At 44.4% G+C, this 23,597-nt stretch overlaps 1 long non-coding RNA gene across 1 annotated transcript; it reads left to right on the forward strand.

Annotated features, from left to right (window-relative positions):
* Positions 1 to 3,033: 3,033 nt before the first annotated feature.
* LOC140721823 (uncharacterized) lies at positions 3,034 to 23,568 on the forward strand. Its single transcript, XR_012097473.1, has 3 exons — positions 3,034 to 3,152; positions 9,312 to 9,479; positions 23,442 to 23,568. It is a non-coding gene; the product is annotated as an uncharacterized lncRNA (long non-coding RNA).
* Positions 23,569 to 23,597: the final 29 nt, after the last annotated feature.

The following is a 23,597-nucleotide window of genomic DNA, read 5'->3' on the forward strand; positions in this document are numbered from 1 at the left end:
GGACGGTGACTAATGATGAGGGGAATTGTTTGGGGCAGATCTACCACTTCATCCACTTGCAGAGTTGGCTTCCAGCCCCTACACCCCTGCTTATCGCTGTTAACCTCTCCCTTTTGAGGACAACACTTCCCCCCGGTGGTGATTTGCCGCTGTAACAGGACCCCCGATTTGTGGACTCCATTGTCACCAGGTGGCGCTCTGCCACAATAACGCTGAGAGACGGAAATGTGACGCTGCAGCCTGCTGAAATGTTTATTCAAGATTCAAGTTTGTTTAATTCCATTTCCAGAAGACAAGTCTAAATGAGATGGAAATAATTCTTACTCCGTCTCCAAAGCAGTACAAAAACACGATAGTGAAAACATATATCCACAGCTTATATAATGTGCATGGATTGATTGTATGGCCATAAAGTGACGCTCGGCATAGGATGCCTGCAAATAAGATGACAGACAGAAAATTATAAAGTAGCGGTGTTTGGTGATGTGGAAGGATAGGTTAGTGGTTAGGGGTATTTAACAGCCTTAACTGCTTGGGAAAAGCAGCTGTCCCAGAGTCTGGTTGTTCTGGTGAGGAAGCTGCATAGTCTACCCACATCACACCCCCCCCCCCCACCACCACCCCCGATGGGAGTGGGACAAACAGTTCACGAGCGGGATGGGTGGAGGTTGATTATGAAAATCAGATTGATCTCAAGAGAGGGAGTTTGGAAATACCTGTGAGATGCTATTAGAATAGCTTGTAATTGTGCACATTAGAGTAAAAATAATTCTGGATTGGATTTTGTGCAAAGAAGCAAATTTGATTAGGGAGTCTCTGGGAAAGGAAACATGTGGACGCAGTGATCACAATAGGTTAGAATTCACCCTGCACTTCGAGAGGGGAAAGGTACAAAATGCATCAGTATTAGTACAGTGAGGGGAACTATGGAGGCACGGGAGAAGAGCTCACCAATGTTGATTGGAAGGGGACACTAGCAGGGGTGATGGCAGAATAGCGATGGCTGGAGTTGATGAACTTGACAGTCTCCCGGTTGAAAAGAAATATTCCAACTGCGTAGCTCCGACCTGAAGGCATGAATAGCGATTTATCTTTCCAGTAAAAAAATCACTGCTCACGTGCATTAAGATGTTTTTAAATACGACAGGTCCCGCAGGTGACGTCACACAGCCCCCCCCCACGCGCCTTACGTCACCCACGCGCTGCTGTGCTCGAGCCTTGTCGGTTCAACGGCTGGTCTGCTAACCGCGTGACCACTCCCCACCGCAGACAACAAACGCTTCAGGCGCTGCGCTTTTGCCATTGGTGCGCAGGACTGTCAATTACTGGTTACACCCAATAGAGGAGGCGGACCAGCGCAATGGGCGTTACCCCTGTTAACATCGTTTCCCACTCCAGTTCGATTTCCCGTTTACTGATTTATTTCCATTTCCCTCCGAGGGAAGTTGCGGGGTTTGTGAAGCGTCTACTGCGCCCGGAGTCTGATGTAGCGCTGAGAGGTAGGAGAAGACCGCTCGGGCCGTCGGTTTGATGCCGGTTCCCCGCGGAGGGAGGTAGAGGGGGATTTTATTGAAAGGATGAAGATGGTGTGAGAGGGGGCGGACAGGATGCTTGTCCCGGTGGGGACAGGAGGGACTCATCTGTGGAAATGTCTGAGCCCACGGTGGTGGCGAGCAGAGGGATTCACCACATTGGGGGGCAAACACCGGCAGACTGTTGCCCTGCAAGTGGGGCCAATGGTTCGGGCAAAGTGACAATTATTAGGGATTTGTTGAGACTGTCCCTGGAATATGGTGTAAAATCCCGCTGCCCATACTAACACCGGTTATACAGACCAAAGAACAAACTGCCAGAGGAACTCAGTGGGTCGGGCAGCATCTGTGGAGGGAAATGGACCGTCAACATTTCGGGCCGAGACCCTCCCTCTGGACTGAGAGTGGACGGGAAATAGTCAGAGAAAAGAGGTGAGGGGTGGGGATGGGGCAAGAGCTGGGGAGTGAGAGGTGGATCCAGGTGAGGGGGAGGTGAGAAGGTGGAAATAGTGACAGGGGTGGGAGGTGAGTGGTTGGGGCAACACCGGGCTGCAGAAGATGGAAATAAATTCCATAGAGGATTTACAAAGAGGTCAGAGAGTATTTATTATAGAGAGTGCAATGAAGATTCACCAGACCGATCCCTGGAGTGGTGGGTCATCATACGAAGAAAGATCAAATGCGATAACCCTTTCATTTAGAGAATCGAGGACTGAGAGATGAACACATTGAAATGAACAACATTATTACCGGTTGAACCAGGGATCCCAGTCTCTGAAAAGGGAGTGGACTGTCCGGGACTGAGATGAGGGGAAATGTCTCCATTCCACGGGTGGTGAATGTCTGTAAATCCCCACCACAGAGGGCGGTGAAGACTCGGTGATCGTCCTCACATAAAACCGAGGCCGGCAGATGTGTGGAGACCGAAGGGATCGAGGAAATGAGGATCGGGCAGAAACATGTAACTGTGATGGGTGAACAGCCGTCATCTTGTTGATGGTTATTGGTGTTGAATGGCCCACCTGTTTCTCACTTGATGTCTCAGTGTTCCTATCCAGTGAGGCCAGAGGAATGTGAATAGAAATTAGTGTTTATAAACATAGGCTGATTTAAATGAAACCAGCAAATTTCCTGTGTGGTGTGAATTGTGTGTCTGACCGAGCTGGGAATCGAAACTCTAACTATAAGAACTCTGTGACCTGGGGGTGGAGGGAAAGGGATCGAAGAAGATATGGAGGGAAAAACTAAATACAAATCTGGTGTAAATATGGAAATTACATAGGGAAATATTGAAATAATGTGGGAAGGCGGCGGTGGGTCTGGCAGCGTGTGAGGGGCGAGGAGCGAAGACTCCGGGTCACGTGGGAAACGCTCCACCGTCACGTGATCCCGTTTATCGCAGATCCGCAGCATCTGCAGGTTTGGTTGCGATGTCCCGCCCACTGCCTCATGACGCCTGTTTCGCATCGCGCATGCTCAGTCCGAGATGGGCCCTGTTGTTTTTCGTCCTTTGTGGAAGCGGGCCGGGGGTGGGATCGGTATCGGGAGGGGTCTTCCCTCCTGGGGCGGGGAGCTGGGACGGATTATTATCTGCGGGGCAACACCAACAATTTCCTTTCGGTGAGTATTGAAGCCGGTCCTGAGCGGAGAGGTCTGACGGTGGGTGGTGAGTTAACTTTCCCGAACTCAAACAAGAGAAAATCTGCAGATTCTGGAAATGCGAGAAACGCGCACAAAATGCTGGGGGAACTCAGCAGGCCGGGCAGCATCTAGGAAAAGAGTACGGTCGACGTTACCGGACGAAACCCTTCGGCAGGACCTGACAATAAAAGGTGGGAGTGAGGAAGAGACAGAGATAGATAGATAGATAGATACTTTATTTATCCCCATGGGGAAATTCAACTTTTTTTTTCCCAATGTCCCATACACTTGTTGTAGCAAAACTAATTACATACAATACTTAACTCAGTAAAAAGTATGATATGCATCTAAATCACTATCTCAAAAAGCATTAATAATAGCTTTTAAAAAAGTTCTTAAGTCCTGGTGGTTGAATTGTAAAGCCTAATGGCATTGGGGAGTATTGACCTCTTCATCCTGTCTGAGGAGCATTGCATCGATAGTAACCTGTCGCTGAAACTGCTTCTCTGTCTCTGGATGGTGCTATGTAGAGGATGTTCAGAGTTTTCCGTAATTGACCGTAGCCTACTCAGCGCCCTTCGCTCAGCTACCGATGTTAAACTCTCCAGTACTTTGCCCACGACAGAGCCCGCCTTCCTTACCAGCTTATTAAGACGTGAGGCGTCCCTCTTCTTAATGCTTCCTCCCCAACACGCCAATGAAACTCAAGGTGATCGGTGAAGAGGGAGAGGGAGGGGATGAACTTTCCCGAACTGGCGGCCTCGCCTCGCTTCCTTCACAGAATCTGCCGGGGTCGGTCCGGGTTGTGAGACCTTCACACCGAACCGTCTGAGATGAGCCGCCGCTCAGCCCCTGTTGTTCTGGTCCTATTAGCAGGATGACGTAAAACATATTTCTATATTGACACTGAGGGAGAATTGTATAATTTATGTTGCGTGTGTTATCTGAATGTACTTGCCTGTGATGCTGCTGCAAGTCAGTGTTTCTCTGTGCCTGTACCTACCCGTACTTGTGCACTTGGCAATAAATTCAGCAGGATCTGGGAGAACTGTGACATTTGATTAGTGATGATCATCTTGGCAGCTCGGTAGGTCGAATGTATGAGACAGTATACTGTTAAATGCAAAATGCTGAACAGTGTTGATAATCAGAGGGATCTCAGACTCCAAGTTTATCGCTCCCTGAAAGAGACTGCACAGATTGATCGGGTGGTTAAGAAGGCAAATGGCGTGGTTGTCTTTATTAGTTGAAGCAGTGAGTTCAAAAGTCGGGAAGTAGTGTCGCAGCTTTATAAAACTAGTTAGAGCACATCTGGAGTGTTTCTGACAGTTCTGGTCGCCCTCATTCTCAGAAGGATGTTGGGGCTTTGGAGAGGGCACAGAAGAGGTTTACCAGGATACTGCCTGGATTAGAGGACCTGAACTATAACGAGAGGTTGGACAAGATTGTGTTGTTTTCTCTGGAGCCGTGCCGGCTGGGGTGAGACTGGGTAGACGTTTATAAGATTACCAGAGGATTATAAGCAGTGTCTCAGAAAGGCAGCGTCCATTATCAAGGACCTCCAGTACCCAAGGAATGCCCTTTTCTCAATGTTACCATCAGATAGGGAGGTTCGGAAGCCTGAACGCGCACACTCAGTAATTCAAGAACTGATTCTTCTTCTCTGCCATCCAGTTGCTAAATGGACATTGAACCCAGAAACACTAACTCACTTTTAAAATATATAGTATTTCTGTTTCTTGCACGATTTTTACTCTATTCATAGAAACATAGAAAACCTACAGCACAATATAAGCCCTTTGGCCCACAAAGTTGTGCCAACATGTCCCGACCTTAGAAATTACTCAGCTTACCCATAGCCCTCTATTTTTCCAAGCTAGTTTGTTTTCTATTTTTCTCTGATGTGTCTATGTACCTATCCAAATGTCTCTTAAAAAACCCTATCGTATCTGCCTCCAGCACCGTTGCTGGCAGCCCATTCCACATACTCACCACTCTCTGAGTAAAAAAAAAACTTGTCTCTGACATCTCCTCTCTACCTACTCCCCAGCACCTTAAACCTGTGTCCTCTTGTGGCAACCATTTCAGCCCTGGGGAAAAGCCTCTGAGTATCCACATGATCAATACCACTTACTATCTATGCACCTCTGTCAGGTCACGTCTCATCTTCTGTCACTCCAAGGAGAAAAGGCTGAGTTCACTAAACCTATTTCCATATGGCATGCTCCCCAATCCAGGCAACATCCTTGTAAGTCTCCTCTGCACACTTTCTAAGGTTCCACGTCATTCCTGTAGTGAGGCGACCAGAACTGAGCACAGTGGGGGGTGAGCAGGGTCCTATATAGCTGTGACTTTACCTCTCAGCTACTGAATTCAGTCCCATGATTGATGAAGGTCAATGCACTGTACGCCACCTTAACTACAGTGTCAACCTGCTTAGCAGCTTTGAGTGTCCTATGGACTCAGATCCCAAGATCCCTCTAATCCTCCGCACTGCCAAGTCTTAGCATTAATGCTATATTCTGCCATCATGTTTGACTTAACAAAATGAATCACTTCACACTTATCTGGGTTGAACTCCATTTGCCACTTCTTAGCCCAGTTTTGCATCTTAACTATATCCCACTGTAACCTCTAACAGCCCTCAACAATATCCACAACACCTCCAACATTTGTGTCATCAGCAAATTTACTAACCCATCCCTCCACTTCCTCATCCAGGTCATTTATAAAAATCACGATGAGCAAGGGTCCCAGATATATATATACTGTAATTGATATAGTTATTTATTTTTATTATTTTATTTTGTGTTTTTTTTTCTGTATTATGCATTGCATTGAAATGCTGCTGCAAAGATAACAAATTTCATGACACATGCCAGTGATAATAAACCTGATTCTGATTCTGAGAGGCACATTCAGAGAGTTCAGAGGTAATCTACTGTAAACAGAGTACTAATTGTCTGTAAATGATTGAAAATGATTTATTCCGTGAACTTCTCTAACTGGATCACCTACTGCAAGTTCTAATCTGTGATTAAGATAGTGCCAAATTGTCACATCACGGTAATGTTCCTTGAGAATTGTAGCAACACCAGATTTTACACCATGCATGACGCTCACTCCGTCACTAGCAAATGCTACAAGGTTCTGTTTCAAGTAAGAGTCATCAAACCCATGGTTAATGAGACTGTTCAATAGATGCTCAGCAACAGTTGCAGCTTTCTGATCAGGCAGTTCAATTAGATCTAAAAACATAAAATGGGGGTCACCTGCCTTGTCACTTTCACATTTCAAATAATCTATTAATGCTTGTTGATTCATCCATGAGAACAGAAAATCTGCCATTTATCTGCTTGATACACTTGCAAATTTTCTTTTTTTCATATTAGCTGCTACAGTTGAAGTCAGAAGTTTACATACACTGTAGCCAAATACATTTAAACTCAGTTTTTCACAATTCCTGACATTTAATTCTAGAAAACATTCCCTGTCTTAGATCAGTTGGGATCACTGCTTTATTTTAAGAATGCGAAATGTCAATAATAGAAGAGGGTGTAAAAGTGGTTTACCAGGATATTGTCTGCATTAGAGTGTGTGAGGTATAATGAGAGGTTGGACAAACTTGTTTTTTTTTTCTCAGAGCGACGCAGGCTGGGGTGAGACTGGATGGACATTTATAAGATTACGAGAGGAATAGATAGAGTAGACAGACGTTATGTTTTTCCTGGCTGTTGAAATATCTGATACAGTTAACATGAGAGGAGATGTGAGAGACAAGTTTGTTTCTTTCCACAGAGTGGTGGGTAGCTGGAGTGCTCTGTCAGCAGTGATGGTAGACTCTACCAGTCACGTAACCCCATTTGCCTCTCCCTTTCAACCGCAGATGTAACAATCTCTTCACGCATGCTGTGTCTCCGGATGATTGGTGTTTTTTTTCCTTTTCGCTCAGTGTTCAAGTGGATTGTCTTCGGGATTGGGGAAGTGTCCATGCCTCCGGGGCCGGGGAGCCAGGGGTTGGGGTCCCTGTCAGTGGGCCGATGATATCACTTTCCCCTTGGAGTATTGAGACCGATCCGGAGCGGGGAGATCTGGTTTCAGCCATGAGCCCCGAACTGAGGGCTAATTGCTCATTTAGTACCCAGTTACCTGGCCTCATTAAAAATGTGTAGACTTCTCTTCATCTGCATTGAATGATCCAAACCGGGAGTCAAGACTGTCTATTCCTGCAGATTTGAAATTGAAGACCCACCAAAATGTCACGTGAAGCTGTTTACCGCAGATCCGGCCTGCCCTCTGCTTTGTGACATAAGATCACGTGGTGTGTGCGCATAGTCCCTGGATGGGTGGTGATGCTTTCGCCATGTTGTGTTGGGATGTCTGATGTTGGCCACGAAGTCTCTTTAACTTTCCTCAAAATGCCTCACATTTGTCCTTGAGATTTACGACTGTTGTGTCTTCTCCCGAACTGGGGTGGGTGAGAAAGGAAAATGTCCCATGTTGTGTGATCTTTGATTTCACTGCCTGCTTTACCGAGGGACTGGGAAGCCTAGGGGGGAAAGTGGTTTCTGTGATATGCTGATCTGTATCCAAAGGTCTCTGCAGTCCCTCACAGTCACAGGCAGAGCAGTTACGATGCAGAGCGTGAAGTGTCTGGATGGGAAACTTTCTATGGTGTGTTGATAAAAATTTGGTGAGGGTCAAAGTGTAAATGCCAAAGTTCTTGTTGTTTGTTTTGTTCTAACTTTGTCATTTTAGAATCTTTTTATACAGTAGTATGTACTATTCATTCACTATCTGTGTATTGCTGGAGGATCATCAGTGATTGTCCTTGATCCCTTCTCCTACCTGGTTCCATCTGGTCATTCCCTGCCTATCTTGTTCAGCCTCTGTCCAGTCTCCTCACCCCCACTTCAGTGATATACATCAACCATCTGGGTCAACCTCGGTCCACCCTGTATCCCACCTCCGCAATGTTATATATCAGCAATCTTTCTTCTAAACTTTTTTTCATTGTGAAGTGTTCTTTTGCACCTTTGGCCTTGCTGAGTTATTTCCAGAATCGTTTTTTGTTAGCTGGAATGCCGGAGGGTCATCAGGTACCACTTCTGTTGTGCATTGGTGTGGAGGTGCTAGTTTTTGAACAGTGACTGGCTGACACCCTACAGCATTTTACTGGCAGCAAGGAGTACTGGGAGAGTTGGTGCTTGGGCTATAATCCTGCGATCAGCATTCCAGGCATATGGAACTGTCGGTGTTTTGGCTTTGACTTTGGTTAGTGCTTCTACAGATGGAGCTGGATGCTCGTCCTTCTGCAATGAAGAAGATATCTCGAGAAGCTGGACATTGGTTGTGGGGAAATCCCGGATTGCACTACCCAGTCTGAGATGTGCTGATGATGTGTGAGACTCTCAGGGTGGGTAAGTGGCAGGTTCAGCTGTGTGAGTCTGTAAGGTTGGATATCTCAGTTTTAGATCCAAGTAAAATGCCCTTGGGGACCAAGCTGCCTGGATCAAGCTGTCAGGCAGTGGGAATCAAACAGAAACTCAAGTTGCTGGACATCTGCACTAAAAACTGAAAATGTTTGAAGCTATTCTGACAAAACGCTATTAGCCTGAATTGTAAAGTTTGTTCTTATGCCCATAGCTGTTCCTTACCTGCTGAGTGTTTCTGGTAATTCCAGTTTCTTTTTATTACATTCACCCTGAAATGGTTTATATTTCCTGAAATGGATCTGTTTTAATCTGGAAAAGGAAATGGCTCACTCTGTGATGGTAGAACAGTGAAGAAACCACAACTTTTCCCTGTAAATTATCCTGGTATCAATTTGTCTCTTATTCCTGGAAATGTATTCAGTACAGTTGTTGCTAACAAGGTTTACATGAATAATCTCAGGAATAATCAGCTTTATGTATGAGAAGCATTTGATGGTTCTGGACCTGTACTCAATGGAGTTCAGAGGGACAGTGGGGGTGGTGGAGGGATGTATGGTTAAGTAAACCTACCAAATGCTGAAAACCCTGGATACAGTGCACATGGAGAGGATATTTCCATCTTAGTTTTGTTCTTAGCAGAAATTAAGCAGAAATGTTTGGTTCTTTTTACTGTTAATGTGCTTCATTATCATTCATGTTAAAGTTAGACCTGCGGTGAGGGATTTATTGGAAGAAAAACCCCAACTGGAAGCAAACCACGACTGAAGACGAGGGAACACCAACAAGTGAACCAACCAAAGGATTGAGAGCATCAATTGGAGAGGACCCAACAGACTTGGAGATTCCAGTGATTTAGTCAGGAGAAAGTTTGGTGAGTCTGATTTACTCAAACACTGGTCCTTTAGATATTACATACCTGTACAAAGGAAGGTAGGAAATAGTTGGAGTGAGACTGAATGTGCCCAGAGGAGCCAGTTATGCCTCTGTCAGACGGAGTTGCAATCACTCCAGGTCTGGTAACGTGCTTCCAGCAACCCACCCCTTTAAAACCACTCCCATTGTGTAGAAGTTGAATCCGGATAAAGTCACTCAGAGACCGTATAAGTACAAACACTTTATTCTAAGCACCTGGGGCTTACTCAGTTAGTCGCTCAAACAGGGACAGTTTTTCACTGTTCCTACCAATCCACAAACTGACTAACAATTTCCCTTACACCACAGATATATCCATCCAGATATCCCCCACACAAGACAGTCTGGAGCCAAAGTTATATACTACATGACAGCCCCTAAAGACAATTTACAAAACAGTCATAATGGCTTACACACACAGAACAGACTGAAGCTGTCCTATCTCTACACGTGAATGCACAAGTAGATAAGCATCTAGAAACCGTAGACAGCTACCCTCAAGCAGAAATATGGCTCAGCATGGCTTAGCACATCTGTTGATCACTAACAGTCTCTTTCAGAAAAACAGGTTGCTTTTTTTTAACAAACTATTAACACTTTTACATACTTTATCATTCCCTCCTTTTGATCATTACATGATCAACAAAACGGTAATTTTTTACAGAGAAAGCAACCGAGTATAGCATTGATTTATCAGTGTACAACAGTAATTATAACAATGATATGCACAACTATTGGGCCATAATGCAATATCATGCCCCACATATTACCGAACAGTCCTTCAAAGACCAGCATTTCGACCCTTCAGTGAACCGGTGTAAATCCTGCCCTACTTTCTTGATGCTGTCCATCTCCTTGGCAGTGTGCTTGGAGAGGGATGTAATGTTAGAATCATCAGGGATATAGGTGCTACATTCTGTGTCAATAATAGCACAGGTTCCCCTTTCTCAGCGAGGATAAAATCTAAAGCCATACGATTCTGTACGACTGTTTGCTGGATTGCAATCATTTCAGTGGATATTTCTGTTACTTGGCCCTGTGTTTCTGTCAGGTCCTCTGCAGTATTGTGGCCAGCTCCTCAAGTGCTGTAGCCAAATTGATTATTTCTCATGAATTCCTGGCTACTCCATAGGACAGAAAAGTGATCATCCAAAATCGCTCAGTCTCAGCTATTCCTCTTCGCTGTTGGGCACCTGCAAGTATGGTCAGGATGCATGTTTCCCAGTAAAGGAACCTCCATTTGGTGTGGGCCTGAGATACCATCCCTCAAAACACTGACAGTCACAGTCATCTCTGACTGGATCACAGTTCCTCACTTCTCTTCCCTGATTTGAGAAAGCCCAGGCTGAGAGTTCCTCACTCTGGTTGAACGGAATTACTGACATTGGAATCATAGTTTTACCATGCTACAGAATTTCGGCACAAACCCAGCTAGACCCTAGTTCTACCGGTTTGGCATAGGTGAGACAGAGAGACAGAAAGGTGTTAACATGGGAGCCCCTGGATGCTGAGGTAATCCCTCTCAAAGACATAAACACGAACACCACTGTTACGTACCCGTAATGGTTTAAATAAACCAGCAGCCATAGACCACACCTGGAGTCTGGTTTTGATGTTAAAACCACTATCTTTATTAGTATCTACTTATAATATAACAACAAGCAAAATAATCAAAAATTAATGGTGTTATGAGTATACATATGTGTAAATATAACTCCCAAACCACTGAGCTCAGGCAATACCAAGCTTAAAGTCTTGAGATGGTAAAGTATGAAAGTTCAGTTTATTCACGAAATCAATGATGAGAGAGAAAAATTTGTAATCCAGGGTGAATGTCGAGAGAAGGCAATTACATCGAATTCTACAATTCCACGCTGGTAAAACAAAATAACATTCACCGTAGGTCATATTCATTGTCATTCCAAATCCACATACGAATTATCACCAAAAGTAGCTTATGACAGGGGTACCGTCTTCAAAAGGAACTACCACCCAGGCAGATTCCACAAGGTACTCCCAAGCCAGATCCAACACACAAATTACCAACAGTGATTTCCACAGAATATCCCCTCTCACAAGTGGTTACCACATAACACACCCGAATCCAGCTAAGGGTTAACAAAAGTGGTGGCCACAGGATACTCCCAACAAAATCCACATACGGATTGTAGGAATTATCACCAAAAGTGATTTGTCACAAGGGTACCCTCTTCAAGTGAATTACCACCCCCAGGCAAGGGTTAGTACAAGTGGTCTTCACAGGATACTTCCAAACCAACAGATCCACTCCAGTGGATCAAACAAATTGACAATCACACATTCGGTATACGCCGGATCAATAATCAACCCGCTCTTGTGGGCACAGGAGAGTTCAAACAGTGACCTTTGGCCACTAGGTCCTTTGTTTCGAACCTTCCATCTCCTTTCTTTCTCTTCGTCTGACTGTCTGTCTCTGACTGTCCTTGCTTAAATAAAACAAACTACGAGCTATGTAAACACAAGCTACCAGCAAGTGTAAACATGCTGCATAGTCAAATAGTTCTGCCCCTCTCTCTCTCTCAGTAAGAATCAAACAAGAGCTGAGAAAGCCAGCGGCTGACCTCACTCAGGCACTCTCTCTTAAAATGACAGTCCACGGCAAGCAACGTAGAGGTTCGTCACACCACTATCAACCAATACATTTTCATTTAGTCTGAGATGGTCCTTCTACTTAGTTCCTTCAGTAACACATTTGTAGTATGTTCGATGTATCCACCGAGATTGCCCCTTCAGTCTCACAGCCGTGGAAGTGGTCAGTAACACCTGATATGTTCCTCTTCACCGAGGTCTGAGTTTTCCTCGATCCCAGTTCTTGTTCAGGACAAAATTCCCAGGTTCTATGGTGGGATAGTCACTCCTCTCTGTGGGGTAGTTCTCTTCCTTGTAAGCCTGTCATACCTGTGAACGTAATGCTTGGAAAATCTTTTTTAGTTGACATATATATTTCCCCATCTCTTCTCCGGGGGTATGCATATCCAATTTTGCTGGTAGACTTTCTGGGAGCAATGGTCTAGGTCCACAGGGTGTCCTCATGGGCCGTCCATAAATGATTTCAGCTGGTGATAACCTTGCTTACCCCTGTGGGGTAACCCTCATGTGGAATAGGGCTAACGGCAGGACCTTCAACCAAGTGAGCCCAGTCTCCACTGTTAGTTTGGCCAATTTCCTCTTCAGAGTACCATTGACTCTTTCCACTATGCCAGTGGCCCGTGGGTGGTGTAGACAGTGGAACTATTGCTTGATAGCTAGTTGATTACATACCCCTTCGTTTACTTTCACCACAAAGTGTGGGCCATTGTCAGAGCTCAGCATCTCTGGCAGGCCATACCTGAGAATTATATCCCATACTAATACCTTCACAGCAGTCATAGCGCTATTATTGGTATTTGGAATAGCTTCAATCCATCTACTAAACACATCTATAATAACTAAGCAGTATCTATAGCAATGTACTCTAGGCAACTCAGTAAAATCAACTTGTCCACCTGTCAAGGGAGTCGTACCCGGAGTGCAGGGTACAGGTTACCAACCATTCCTTCCTTTCCCAGGTGTGTACAATTATATACATAATTGACCAATATTGGTAAAAACTGTGTAGGAACACAAACCTGTCTAGCTGGGGTAATCTTAAAACCAAGGTCAGGGTCTTTCTGGCACCCCATCTGGGACCACAGTTTGCGCTCCTCCTCAGAGACATCCCCCTGAAAAGTACATACCTCCTGTATGTCTGCAAACCCATTCTGCTTAAGTCACGGAGGATTGATTGATGGGAACCCGAGGGGACTACAACTACCAAGGATTGTGCCGCACTTTTCGTTGTCTTATCTGCTAAAGCATTGCCTTTAGTGACCCGGTCAGACATGTGGGTGTGGGCCGCACATTTAATAATACCCAAAACTCGAGGTAGCTGTAGAACAGTGAGTAAGTTGTTTACAAAGGTGACATTACTAATGGGGTGGCCAGAAGAATTCAGAAATCCCCCTGTTCCCAGAGAGCCCCGTAGTCATGTTCAACTCCAAATGCATAACGGGAGTCTGTGTAAACGTTCGCACTTTAGTCTGTTGCTAGGATACAGGCACGAGTCAAAGCAAACAGCTCAGCCTTCAGGGTGGAGACAGCTGCTTCAAAAGAGGCCTGCTCAATTATTTCACTGTCCATCACTATCGCATAGTCAGAATATTGTTTTCCTGCTGGATCCACAACAGAGCTTCCATCCTCATGAAACGTTGCCTCGGGCTTGAGGGCGTATTGCGGAATGGATGGGAGAGTCTGTCCTTCTTTCATGGTGATCCAGACAAGGGGAGCAGTTGGTGAGGCCAACTTCATGGCCTGAAGTTGCCCAGAGACGGAGTACAACATCTAAGGTTCGGTCAATATTAAAAGAGTGTCTTACCAGATGTCCCGCCTTTGGATCAGAGTCCTTCCAGTATTTGAGTTGGCCCGCGACCAAGTTTTGCCAGTCTCCCTCATTGCTGGAGGCTTGTTACATCAAAATGTAGGCAAGGAACCCAGGCTCTTTGGCTTGAACCCAGGGCAAACCCTAACGGTGGAATAGGAAACCACCAGTCCTATCTGTCGCCAAAGGAAATCCGGAACTTCGGCCAGTAATGCACTGCCCTCTCTTCCTTTAATCTCCAATCATTGTGACTGGGTACTTCTGTCCCTCAAGGAATGCATAGCACAGAGTCACATGAGGGTCGCCCACTGGCAGAAGGGGTTCAAACGCAGTGGAGTCCAGATTAAGTGCCCACCACTTGGTGTTCAGAAACTAGGGATGTTGTCGGTTGTTCACTAGTCCCAGAGTGATACTCTTGTCCACGCAGACAATCTCAACTTCCAACGGACAGAGCAAGTCTCTCTCTGCTGGATTACACCCCCGACTGGTGGTGACTGTCAATGAAACCTCACACTGGGTCCCCTGGAATTCCACCTGCAGTGGCTGGGTACGTGAATACATATGCTCCGTCCCTTCGAACCCAGACATAGTGATTGTAACGTCTGATAGCTGGAATCCTTTTCCGATGCCATTTCCTGGTAGAGAGAGGTTGTGGATGCCCCCATATCAATCAGAAACAGAAGGGGAATTTCAGCAACTTGCAACATTGCATTGGGCTGTTCCTGAGGGGTGGTACTCACGGTAGGAAGCATCCTTGATTGTCAATTTCTAAACAGGTTGCTGTCCCCACCTGTCCCTTGGTAGGTTTTTGTTCTCATTTCTTATCCCCAGATATAGCACACTCATGTCTTTTTTCCCACTGAACATATTCACCTTTAATATTAGTTCCCTTTGGGTTTGATCAGGATACGAATGTAGGGTCCCAATAATATGTCAAAGCTCATCACATTTGATTTCAGTCATTGTCAGGCCAATCCATTTTATTTGTTTTAATCATGTTGGCTAACTTAGTTGGTGCGCATTGGAGCAGTAAGACAATAAACTGGGGGGAACAGATTCCCATCAGTAAAGACTTGGTTTTCAGTGAAAGTGCCGTAGCAGGCCAGAAATCGCTCCCGATAGTGTGGTCCTGTTTCCCCAGGCTTAGGTTTGCATTGAAGTACTTTAGTGATGTTTACAGGTTGCTGGAGAGCCCTTTCCAAGGCTTGAATGATCTGGTCTGTCTGTTCATTCTCATTATGTAACTCCTGATAGGTTTTGATATCTCAGTTCTGCCTTCCATTTCCACCCCTCATCAGCTGAGAGAATCATGCGTCAGAGACCGAATAAGTCTTGCGTGGTCGCATTAAACATTTGTATAGTACTGCGGACACACTGAGCAAACTGTGCTGGTTTTTCTTTTCTTTATGGGGCCTACCTTATACGAGTCTCTCAACAGATTCTTTCCCAATCCTATCAAGGTACATTATCAGCCTTGGGCGAGGGTCCCTACCTTGAAAGGACCTAACAAAAAGTAAAATACCAATTGGACTCAGTCTCCGCCGTCCCCAGAGTGGTCCAGCCGCTTACTCAGCCCATCTGCTTGGCACTCCCTATTTTGGGATCCTGTTCGTGATGCTAAACGTTAAAGTGGAATCTGAGTAAAACTTGGGAGACCAGCTTCTTATCGTCACCACAGTTTATTGCGCATTCTCCTGTAGGAGTTTGAGACCCAGTTGTCAAAGGGAAGTCACGTAAGCACTGCCACCATCTGACAAGTGGACTGACTTAGTCAGGTTACAGCCATGTACTTATACATAGTAAGCCCCTACATTACTATTGCAAGATGTTATTTGAACTGGTATGCCCACCAAGTCTGTAGGCGCAAAACTTAATTACTTAGATAAGAGAGTTCACTAAATGAAGGTTTTAATTACAGATGGATGTACTGTCCAGTCCATATCAGTTGTTACCTTTGCAAGGCCCTGACTTAATTACAGACGTGTTCATTCCTGTCCTAATCAGCGAGTCCTCCTCCTTTTACACAAACGAGGGTACAATGTATAATTTTATCAGCTAATGAGGGTAGAATGTATAATGTTATCAACTAACGAGGGTAGATGTATAATGTTATCAACTAATGAGGATAGAATGCATAATGTTATCAGCTAACGAGGGTACAATGTATAATGTTATCATCTCTCAGTGTGTCTCTCTGCAAGCCGCAGAGAACTGGTAATGAGCCTGTCTTAACAAACCACTGAAAACAGAGTTTACTTCAGTTCAAAAACTCCTATTCAGTCCCAAATATTCTTTTAGCGAGAGATTACATAGGTTCAAAATGTTTTTTTTTAATATATCCTTAATTCCTCAGGAGAGTTCACAGTAAATATTTATGTCCATTATAGAAACTTATGTTACCTGTGTGTATTGTGGTGATGCAAAAGTTGCTGTAGAATTTACAAGTGGGAAGAAGTGGAGGGATATTTGGAACTCTGACTTTTTAAAGGGTAATTTAGCAAACAAACCACTTACGGACAACATGCAAAAGCTTTGGTGAGAAAATCCTTCATTACCTGTTACAGTCTTGCTACGTAGTTTGTGTGAGAGTGCAGATGAACTCCCACACAAAGAGGAGATCAAAGTCCTTATCGACAGTGATTTGCTAGCTGTGAAAATGAATACCTCACTATATAAAAATCACTGTGCACATGTTGTCACATATGCACAATACATGATTTATGTGCACACTGGTCATTACAAATTAGAGGGAACATTGGTGGGAAGGTGGGGAGACCTCCAGTGTCCCTGATGCCCTCACACAAGATGTGCATCCAAATGCAGCTTGTAACCCTGCACTTTAAGGAGTTGGAACTTGAAATGAATGAATTCTGGACCAGCTGGGAGTCGGACGGAGTGATAGATGTGAGTGACATGAAGAGACGTGAGTTACTCCCAAGGTGCAGGACACAGGAAACTGGGTGACAGTTACGAAGGGGAATGAGGTTAAAGTGCCGTCGCAGAGTACTCTTGTGGTCATCCCACACAACACCAGGTAGACCACTTTAGAAACTGTTGGGGGGGATTACCTGGCAGTGGAAAGTCAAAGGGGGTGTTAGGGGATTTGTTTGTTATGGGAATGGAACAAGAAGGGGACTAATATCCTAGTGTTAAAGCTTGCTAGAGCTAGTGTGGGGGGAGAGGTGATGTGGTTAAAATAAGTTGTAGGGGGTATTGGAGCCAGAGTGACAGAACAGATAGTGGAGAGGGTGAATTGAATTGAATTTACTTTATTACATACATCCTTCATAAACATGAGGAGTAGAAATATTTACGTTACATCTCCATCTAAATGTGCAATGTGTAAGTTATGGTAATTTCTAATAAATCGTTTGTACATAGGACAGTCAATATAGCATCGAAATGCAATTATATCAGCATGAATTAATCAGTCTGATGGCCTGGTAGAAGATGATGTCCTGGAGCCTGTTGGTCCTTTTGCTGTGGTACCGTTTCCTGGATGGTAGCAGCTGGATCAGTTTGTGGTTGTGGTGAATTGGGTCCTCAATATACTTTGGGCCACTTTTAAACAACTATATCTGTAAATGTCCTGAATCATGGGAAGTTCACATCTACAGATGTGCTGGGCTGTCTGCACCACTCTCTGCAGGTTCCTGTGATTAAGGGAAGTACAGTTCAGATACCAGGCAGTGATGCAGCCAGTCAGGATGCTCTCAATTGTCTCCCTGCAGAAAGCTCTTAGGATTTGAGGCCCATACGAAACTTCTTCAACCATCTGAGGTGAAAAAGGGGTTGCTATACTCTTTTCACAACACAGCCGGTATATACAGACAATATGAGATCCTTGGTGATGTTTGTGCTGAGGATCTAAAAGCTATTTACCCTCTCAACCTCAGATCCATTGATGTAAATAGGGGCTAGCTTTTCTCCATTTCTCCTGTAATCCACAATCAGCTCCTTTTTTTTTGTGCCAATGAGGGAGAATTTGTTTACTTGACACCAGTGAGATGTTGTTCAGACCTTAGACAGAGTCAGCAATCAAATGGTTGAGCATGGTGCGATGAATGTGCTGAGCTGTGTATATCACAATGCAGGAAGCATCGTAGGAAAGCCAGATAAGCTCAGGTCAGGGAATTATGATATTGTAGCCATTACTGGGACTTGCTTACACCCAACAGTCTGAGGGATTTAGAGGAACAAATTTCCAGAGAGGTCGCAGACCATGCCAAGAAACAAAAGTTGATTCAGTAAGTGATTTTAACTTTCCAGATATTGTCTGGGACTCCCATGCTGTAAAAGGACTAGATGAGGTAGAGTTTGTCAAACGTGCCCTTAATCAGTATGTTGATTTCCCGATGTACAAGTGTACAATAAGCTGTTAGGAAATGATCCAGGGCTGGTGTCCTGGTTTTCTGATCGCGTCCAAGATATCCTGAAGTGGGAGGGTGAGGAGCCAGAGGTTGTGGTACATGTAGGTACCAATGACATAGGTAGGAAAGGGGAAGAGGTCCTGAAACGAGAGTATAGGGAGTTAGGAAGGCAGTTAAGAAGAAGGACCGCAAAGGTAGTAATCTCGGGATTACTGCCTGTGCCACGTGACAGTGAGAGTAGGAATGGAATTAGGTGGAGGATGAATGCGTGGTTGAGGGATTGGAGCAGGGGGCAGGGATTCAAGTTTCGGGATCATTGGGACCTCTTCTGGGGCAGGCGTGACCTGTTCAAGAAGGACGGGTTACACTTGAATCCTGGGGGGACCAATATCCTAGCGGGGAGGTTTGCTAGGGCTACAGGGCAGACTTTAAACTAGTAAGATGGGGGGGCGGAAATCAATTTGAGGAAACTATGAGAGAGGAGGTTAGTTCACCAGTAGAGCAAGTAAGTAGACTGTGTGAGGGAGGAAAGGCAGGTGATGGAGAAGGGATGCGCTCAGCCCGAAGTTGTAGGGGAGAAGAAAGAAAAGGATAATAAAATTTGAATGCATTGCTAGGGATGAAAAGAGAGGAGGAGGTGGAGAGTATCTTAAATGTATCTATTTTAATGCTAGGAGCATTGTAAGAAAGGTGGATGAGCTTAAAGTGTGGATTGATACCTGGAATTATGATGTTGTAGCTATTAGTGAAACATGGTTGCAGGAAGGGTGTGATTGGCAACTAAATATTCCTGGATTTAGTTGCTTCAGGTGTGATAGAGTAGGAGGGGCCAGAGGAGGAGGTGTTGCATTGCTTGTCCGAGAAAATCTTATGGCGGTGCTTTGAAAGGATAGATTACAGAGCTCCTCTAGGGAGCCTATTTGGGTGGAATTGAGGAATGGGAAAGGTGTAATAACACTGATAGGAGTGTATTATAGGCCACCTAATGGGGAGCGTGAGTTGGAAGAGCAAATGTGTAAGGAGATAGCAGATATTTGTAGTAAACACAAGGTGGTGATTGTGGGAGATTTTAATTTTCCACACATAGATTGGGAAGCTCATTCTGTAAAAGGGCTGGATGGTTTAGAGTTTGTGAAATGTGTGCAGGATAGTTTTTTGCAACAATACATAGAAGTACCGACTAGAGATGGGGCAGTGTTGGATCTCCTGTTAGGGAATGCGATAGGTCAGCTGACAGATGTATATATTGGGGAGCACTTCGGGTCCAGTGATCACAATAGCATTAGCTTCAATATAATTATGGAGAAGGACAGGACTGGACCTAGAGTTGAGATTTTTGATTGGAGAAAGGCTAACTTTGAGGAGATGCACAGGGATTTAGAGAGAGTGGATTGGGTCAAGTTGTTTTATGGGAAGGATGTAATAGAGAAATGGAGGTCATTTAAGGGTGAAATTATGAGGGTACAGAATCTTTATGTTCCTGTTCGGTTGAAAGGAAAGGTTAAAGGTTTGAAAGTGCCATGGTTTTCAAGGGATATTAGAAACTTGGTTCGAAAAAAGAGGGATGTCAACAATAGATATAGGCAGCATGGAGTAAAGGAATTGCTCGAGGAATATAAAGAATGTAAAAGGAAACTTAAGAAAGAGATTAGAAAAGCTAAAATAAGTTACGAGTTTGGTTTGGCAAATAACGTGGAAGTAAATCCGAAAGGCTTCTACAGTTATATTAAAAGCAAGAGGATAGTGAGGGATAAAATTGGTCCCTTAGAGAATCAGGGTGGTCAGCTATGTGTGGAGCCGAGGGAGATGGGAGAGATTTTGAATGATTTCTTCTCTTCGGTATTCACTAAGGAGAAGGATATTGAATGGTGTAAGGTGTGGGAAACAAGTAAGGAAGTTATGGAACCTATGACAATTAAAGAGGTGGAAGTACTGGCGCTTTTAAGAAATTTAAAAGTGGATAAATCTCCGGGTCCTGACCGGATATTCCCCAGGACCTTGAGGGAAGTTTGTGTAGAGATAGCAGGAGCTCTGACGGAGATCTTTCAGATGTCAGTAGAAACGGGGATTGTGCCGGAGGATTGGCGTATTGCTCATGTGGTTCCATTGTTTTAAAAGGGTTCTAGAAGTAAGCCTGGCAATTATAGTCCTGTCAGTTTGACATCAGTGGTGGGTAAATTAATGGAAAGTATTCTTAGAGATAGTATTTATAATTATCTGGATAGACAGGATCTGATTAGGAGTAGCCAGCATGGATTTGTGCGTGGAAGGTCATGTTTGACAAACCTTATTGAATTTTTTGAAGTAGTTACGAGGAATGTTGACGAGGGTAAGGCAGTGGATGTAGTCTATATGGAGTTCAGCCATGCCTTTGACAAAGTTCCACATGGAAGGTTAGTTAAGAAGGTTCAGTCGTTAGGTATTAATGCTGGAGTAATAAAATGGATTCAACAGTGGCTAGATGGGAGATGCCAGAGAGTAGTGGTGGATAATTGTTTATCGGGATGGAGGCCGGTGACTAGCAGGGTGCCTCAGGGATCTGTTTTGGGCCCAATGTTGTTTGTAATATACATAAATGATCTGGATGATGGGGTGGTAAATTGGATTAGTAAGTATGCTGATGATACTAAGGTAGGAGGTGTTGTGGATAATGAGGTGGGTTTTCAAAGCTTGCAGGGAGATTTATGCCGGTTAGAAGAATGGGCTGAACGTTGGCAGATGGAGTTTAATGCTGAGAAGTGTGAGGTTCTACATTTTGGCAGGAATAATCCAAATAGAACATACAGGGTAAATGGTAGGGCATTGAGGAATGCAGTGGAACAGAGAGATCTAGGAATAACAGTGCATAGTTCCCTGAAGGTGGAGTCTCATGGAGATAGGGTGGTGAAGAAGGCTTTTGGAACGCTGGCCTTTATAAATCAGAGCATTGAGTACAGAAGTTGGGATGTAATGTTAAAATTGTACAAGGCATTGGTAAGGCCAAATTTGGAATATTGTGTACAGTTCTGGTCACCGAATTATAGGAAAGATATCAATAAATTAGAGAGAGTGCAGAGACGATTTACTAGGATGCTACCTGGGTTTCAGCACTTAAGTTACAGAGAAAGGTTGAACAAGTTAGGTCTCTATTCATTGGAGCGTAGAAGGTTGAGGGGGGATTTGATCAAGGTATTTAAAATGTTGAGAGGGATAGATAGAGTTGACGTGAATAGGCTGTTTCCATTGAGAGTAGGGGAGATTCAAATGAGAGGACATGATTTGAGAGTTAGGGGGCAAAAGTTTAAGGGAAACACGAGGGGGTATTTCTTTACTCAGAGAGTGATAGCTGTGTGGAATGAGCTTCCTGTAGAAGTAGTAGAGGCCAGTTCAGTTGAGTCATTTAAGGTAAAATTGGATAGGTATATGGACAGGAAAGGAGTGGAGGGTTATGGGCTGAGTGCGGGTAGGTGGGACTAGGTGAGATTAAGAGTTCGGCACGGACTAGGAGGGCCGGAATGGCCTGTTTCCATGCTGTGATTGTTATATGGTTATATGGTGACAGCAATTAGTGATCATAATCCCATGAGATTCAAAGTAAATATGGAAAAAGAGAGATCTGGATCATGAGTTGAGATTCTAAATTGGAGAAAGGTCAATTTTAATGTTATCATAAAGGATCTGACAAGTGTGGTTTGGGACAGGCTGTTTTCTGGCAAAGGAGTACTTGGTAAGTGGGAGGCCTTCAGAAGTGAAATTTTGAGGGTGTACAGTTTGTATGTGTCTGCCAAAAGAAAAGTTGAAAGGTAACTGGTGCAGAGAACCTGGGTTTTCAAGAGATATTGAGGTCCCAGATATTTTGTTCCTCTAAATGCCTCAGACTGTTGGGTGCTACAAAAGAGTCATTAATGTCTATAATATCATGATTCCACACACTGAGCTCATCTGACTTTTTTCTAGTAATCTGCTGTTGGTTTCTAAAAGCTTCCCAATCATTTTTGCTCTTTTGTTTGCCCTCTCTTTGGCTTTTATGTTGGCTTTGGCTTCTCATTTTAGCCACAGTTGTGTCCTGCCTTTCCAGTGCTTCCCCTTCTTTGGGATGTATCGATCACTCAGCTCCCGAATTGCTCCCAGAAACTCCAGCCATTGCTGCTCCGTTGTCACTCCTACCTTTTCCCTTCCAAACAAGTTTGGCCAGCTTTTCTGTCATAGAATCATGGACAAGTTCAGTATGGAAACAGGCTATTTGGCCCATGTAGTCAATGCTGAAAAAACATTTAAGCTGTCTAATGCAACTACCTGCACCAGGACCATCGCCCTCCATACCCCTACCATCCAGGCTCCCATCCAGACTTCTTTTAAATGCTGAAACTGAGCTCATATTCACAACTTGTGCTGGCATCTCTCTCCACACTCTCACAACCATTTTAGCAAAGAGCTATTCCACATGCTCCCATTAAATTTTCACCTTCCCCACTTACCCATGATCTCTGGTTATCATCGCATCCAACCTCAGTGGAAAATGCTGCTTGCATTTACCCTATCTGTACCCTAATAATTTTGTATACTTCTAATAAAACCTCAAAGCAATGTATGATTCCCTTGTTTATGTTTAGAGCATATTTTAGGTGTATAAGATGATGAGGGGCATTGATCCTGTGGATAGCCAGAGGCTTTTTCCCAGGTCTAAAATGGCTAACACGAGGGGTATAGTTTTAAGGTGGTTGGAAATTTATACTGAGGGGATGTCAGGCGTAAGTTTTTCACACAGAGAGTGGTGGGTGTGTGGAATGCACTGCTGGCTATTTGTGTGAGAGTGTTTCAGTTACTGTGGGGTCAGGAACCCATAGAGCTCAGTGGGAACAGGGAATAATACCAATGGAGAGAGTCAAACTGAGCCAGGTCACAGATTGAAGATGGCAGAAATGCCCCATTCTCATAGAGACAGGAGGAGCATCAGAGAATTTGAGGGTCATTCCAGATACCAGCACTGTGCCCAATTAGAAGATGATTTCTCTCTCCAACTTGGGTTGAACCTCACTGTAACAGTGTGAAGCCATATCACACCTTGACGAGTCAAGCGATCTCATCTGAAATGTTGTCCTACACCCATTGATGGATTTTGTAAATCTTTTTACAGGTTGAAAATGATGAGGAATTTGTCTACTGGAATCGCAAACAGAACACGCCAGTTTTGCTGTCTCTGACCAGATATTTAAGAAGTGGTGCAAGGGATCACTTCATCTTCCTTCCTACTCAGACTGTGGCGAGGGATTCACTCGATCATTTGACCGAC

This window comes from Hemitrygon akajei, unplaced genomic scaffold (genome assembly GCF_048418815.1).
Source record: "Hemitrygon akajei unplaced genomic scaffold, sHemAka1.3 Scf000062, whole genome shotgun sequence".
Lineage (NCBI taxonomy): Eukaryota > Metazoa > Chordata > Chondrichthyes > Myliobatiformes > Dasyatidae > Hemitrygon > Hemitrygon akajei.